At 43.2% G+C, this 5,041-nt stretch overlaps 1 pseudogene; it reads left to right on the forward strand.

Annotated features, from left to right (window-relative positions):
- Positions 1–200: 200 nt before the first annotated feature.
- On the forward strand, positions 201–685 carry LOC123814071 (annotated as a pseudogene).
- The last annotated feature ends 4,356 nt before the right edge of the window (positions 686–5,041 follow it).

Genomic DNA, 5,041 nt, shown 5'->3' on the forward strand with positions numbered 1-5,041 from the left:
ACCTGAAACCTACATAATTTTGTTAACCAATGTCACCCCAATAAATTCAATAAAAATAAGGGATAGCTAATGTGTAGGCTCCATTAGTAGAAAACGTTTGCAGTTTTAAATGATGGCAGTTTTATATCCATGTCATCAGATACTTTAAATTAATAAAAATTAGCTTTTTGGCTGGAACCACCATCTTCCAGTAATTCGCCAAAATGACTAACACAAAGGGAGAGAGGAGAGGCACCCATTATATGTTCTCTAGGCCTTTTAGAAAACATGGAGTTGTTGCTTTGGCTACATACATGCGAATCTACAAGAAAGGTGATATTGTAGATGTGAGGGGAAGGGGCACTGTTCAGAAAGGAATGCCCCACAGATGTTACCGTGGCAAAAGTGAAGAGCCTACAATGTCACCCAGCATGTGGTGTGCATTGGTGTAAACAAACAAGTTAAGGGCAAGATTCTTGCCAAGAGAATTAATGTACGAATTGAGCATATTAAGCACTCGAAGAGTCAGGATAGCTTCCAGAAACGTGTGAAGGAAAATGCTCAGAAAAAGAAGGAAGCCGAAGAGAAAGTTACCTGGGTTCAACTGAAGTGTCAGCCTGCTCCGCCCAGAGAAGTGCACTTCTTGAGAACCAAGGGAAAGCAGCCTGAGCTGTTGGAACCCACTCCCTATGAATTCATGGCATGATGAGTGTGAAAAAAAGAAAGACTTCTATACTGATGAAAAATCACTTAAGTCCAATAATATCGATATTTCAATTATTTCAACCAATTTATGGAATCAAAAAAGGTATTTGGGGTCTTTTCTATCAAAAATGAAACATCTAACATATTTCTCAATACTCTGAAAAATTCAGTTTAAAAGTTAAGCATTTAAGAAAAGTATCTGTTGTGAGGATGATATAAGTAGATCTTCTGGTGAACCACGACATTGTGATTAAAAACTATGTTCCTGGAGATCTATGGAAGGGCAATGTACTTAGAATTAGTTATACTTAAAAATATAATTCACTTTTGTATTAAACTGTGGTATTTTACCCATTCAAATAAAAATTGTGATTGCTAAGATTTACAAATTCTAAAACAAACAAACAAACAAACAAAAGAACAGGTCGCCTCTCCAATCAAAGGGCTCTAGTCCTCTTATTTTCCTTTGTTGGGTTTTCAAATGATGTTGAGAGCCCCTAATGCCATGCCAACAGAAGCTGTGAAAAAGCTAACCTGGAAACGTGGGGTGGAAAGGACTTCATGAAGATGCAGCCTCCACAGGGCAGGAGCCATCCTCCTGAAGGCAGACAGGAGGACGGCCCTCGGTCCACTGTGACGTTGTCCACGATGGCTGGAATCTCAGGGAGGTGGTATGCCAGGGAGCAAGCAAACACACGAGTTCTGGGGTCATGCAGTGCTCAGTCTGAACGCAGCTCTGAAACTTACCAACTGTGTGACACTTGGCAGGCTGATCAACGTCTCCGAGCACATGACTCAGGATTGCTGTGTGGATTGTGTCAGAGAGTGAATACATGAAGTGCTTGGCACATACTAGGTGCTCAACAAGTAGAAGTCACTGTGGCCTATGTTAACCATTGGGTTTCTTATGCCTTGTTCCAGGTTCTTTACTGGTAGCCTCTAATGCTGTTGGTCATTCACTTGGAAGAGTATAAGAGAGAACAAGCTCCTATATCTCAGGCTTACTTAGATTTGGAAGGATCTAAGGAAAAAACTGCTTCAATTTTCCTTGTGTGGTTATTTCCTGCTAAGATGTGATGAGAAGAGAAAACTTTTAGGAAGAGAGCCAAGAATAGGGATACCTGTATTCCTAAAGCCCCAACTCACAGAGAGGCCCTGGGCCCGTCATTTCCCCTCACTGGCTTTGGACTTTGACTCTGCATGTGGGTTTCAAAAGGTTGCAAACTCTTTAGAAACAAACACATATTAGAGTTTGGACATGATTACTGCTCTCTACAAAATACCTTTCTACTCAGCTCCCTGGAGACTGAAACCCTACCACCAGAGCCTCTTCCCCTGGAGAAATCCAAACAGGGCTTGGGTCTGCTGGGAGTCACAAATGCACTTACTGAGTGGACCACTGAGTACATCACAGCTTGGGGAAGGTTGGGAAAGGGCAGACCTGGGCGGGGATGCAGGGGGGCAATTGCACAGAAAACCAAAGCTATAAGGTCCCAGCATGTCCGCTACCTTTGGCATTTTGCCAAGAGTGGGCCATTGGCCACCTGCCAACAAAGCCCTGTGTATCATTAGAGAGGACAGAGGGACTCAGGATCTCACTGTGTACCCTTGAGCAGCTCACTCCACCTCACTGGGTCCAGAGTCTTTATCTGTAAGATGACAGGGTGAGATGCCTTCAACCCTGACACTCAGCTTGTGTGCTGGTGTTGGGGGATGCTGCTGGGCTCAGAGGACCCAGGGTAGCAGGCAGGAGCTCTGTGACTGGCTCTCAGTTCCAGCTTCTCTGCTATTAGAAGTCTGCTTAGAGGGAAAGGCAGAGCTCATGGCTGAACTCAAGTTCTCTTCTCTCCTGCAAGTCCTCGGCGAGAGAAATGTCTGATTGGAGAGGGGGATTCTACAGGGAATGCGTGGTGGTGCTTTGAAGGAAACCCCTTGATGTGAGATTACTTTTCAATTTCACTTCATTTTTGTGATCCTCACTTGAGGATATGTTTATTAATTTTAGAGAGAAAGAGAGGAATGGAGAGGGAAAGAAAAAGAGAGAGAGAGAGAGATTGATTGCCTTCTGTATGAACCTCGACTGGGGATTGAACCAGCAGTTTTTGGTGTACAGGATGATGCTCCAACCAACTGAACCATCTGGCCAGGGCATAGAGTATTATTTTATTTTTTAATACATGGCATTTATCGAGCCCCTATGGTATATCAGGAACTTGTTCACATCAGTACAGAAAATACTAAAAAATCCATTGCTTTCTAAAGTGTATGCTCTAGTGGTACAGGGAAACAGACAGTAAAAATAAACGTAGGAAATGATTTTTAACAGTGTTTTGCTGGTGATAAAGACTGTGGGAGACACGGCGTAGGAGTTGTGAGGGTTTCAATGGAGGTGGTAGTTAACATAGGTGACTTGAATGAAGAGTGGAAGGACATTGGGTGGCCAGGGGGAGAGCATTATTTGGACTATAACTACACATTAATATTCACAAAATGTCCTCTAATGATGCTATTCATTAGTGCTACTTGTTTGTTAATAATTAATAAATGAGCCGCCATCAGTCCATTCTTTTTTTTCCCTTTCATAAAGGCTCATGCGTGCTTTGTGTCTCCTTGGCAGTCCAGCTTTGCTCTTTGTCTCCCTCTCTTCATTCGGATGTCCCTGTTCCTCCTTCATTTCTTCCACAGTCACCTGGGATTTTTCCATCCTGGTTCTTCCTCCTGCCCTGGCCCCTCCCCCACGCCCCCCATCCCTGCGGGCTCCCCAGACGGCTCCGCTCCAGCTCCCCCGCTGGCCTGTCAGTTTCAGTCCAGTGCAAGGGGCAAATAGAGTGGAACAGCCAGGCCAGGGAGACCAAGAGGAAGGAAACCCTTGAGCAGTCAGATCGCGTTGCGGGCGCACTCTCCAGCCCCCCACCCCCACTGCACTTCCGCTCAGCTCTCACTTTCACAGTGGATGGGGCCTTGGGGACCACGCTGGTCTCAGAGGTGGGAGGCTTCGTCCCCTTTCTGAAGAAGCAGGCTTCTGCTTCGTTAAAAAAAATATTTTTATTGAATGTGTTGTGGTGACATTGATTAATAAAATTATGTAGGATTCAGATGTACGTTTCTATAAGTCATTGTATGTTGTATTGTGTGCTCACCACCCCAAGTCGAGTCTCCTTCCATCCCTATTTATCCCCCTTTACCCTCTTCTACCTCCCCCTCCCTCCTCTCCCTCTGGTGATCACGGTACTGTGGTCTGTCTCAGAGGTTTTTTTTTTTTCTTATCAGCCAGCTCCTCAAGCCCCCTCCCTTCGGACAGCTGTCAGTCTGCTCTCTCTATCTATGGGTCTGTCTCAGTTTTGTTTTTTAGATTATTCTGTTTATTCGACTCCACTTATAAGTGAAATCACATGATATTTATCTTTCTCTGATTGGCTTATTTCACTTAATATAATAATCTCCGGATCTACCATGAAAGGTGTCATGAAAGGTAAGATTTCCTTCTTTTTTTATGGCCAAGTAGTGTTCCATTGTGGAAATGTGCCACAGTGTTCGAAAAATCATTTTTTGTCGTTGTTCTACCACAGTTGTTCCAATTTTCCCCTTTTACCCTCCTCCGCCCAGCCCACTCCTTTCTCCCACAGTCAGTCCCCACACTGCTGTCCGTGTCCACAGGTCATTCATATGTGTTCTTTGATAGTCCCTTCCCCTTCTTTCCACCATTATCTCCCTGCCCGCTCCCCTCTGGTCTCTTTCAGTCTGTTCCCTGTTCGCGTGCCTGTGGTTCTATTCTGTTCATTAGTTTATTTTGTTCACTAGATTCCTCTTATAACTGAGATCATATGGTATTTGTCTTGTGTAAACTGGCTTATTTCACTTAGCACTCATGTACTGATGGGCATTTGGGCTGCTTCCAAATCTTGGCTATTGTAAACAATGCTGCAAACATTGTTCGCAGCGAATGCTGTGAACAATGCTGCGAATGCTGTGAACATTGGGGTGATATATTTTTTAAATTAGTGTTTTAGTTTTCTTAGGATATATTCTCAGAAGTGGAATCACTGGTTAATAAGGCAGTTCTGTTTTTAATTTTTTGAGATAACTCCATACTGCTTTCCATTCAGCTATCTTATGTCTTTTGATTGGAGCATTTAAGCCATTTACATTTAAAGTGATTATTGATAGGTGTGTACTTATTGTCATTTTATTTTTTTTAAGTATGTTCCTGTTTTCTTCTTCTTCTTCTTACAGAAGACCCTTTAAAATTTTTGTAATACTGGTTTGGTGGTAATGAACTCCTTTATCTTTTTGTTGTCTGGGAAGATTTTTATTTCTCCTTCAATTTTAAATGACAGCCTGGCTGGGTATGAAACCA

The sequence above is a fragment of the Phyllostomus hastatus genome, unplaced genomic scaffold (genome assembly GCF_019186645.2).
Source record: "Phyllostomus hastatus isolate PE091 unplaced genomic scaffold, TTU_PhHast_1.1 phas_contig_159, whole genome shotgun sequence".
Classification (NCBI taxonomy): Eukaryota; Metazoa; Chordata; class Mammalia; order Chiroptera; family Phyllostomidae; genus Phyllostomus; species Phyllostomus hastatus.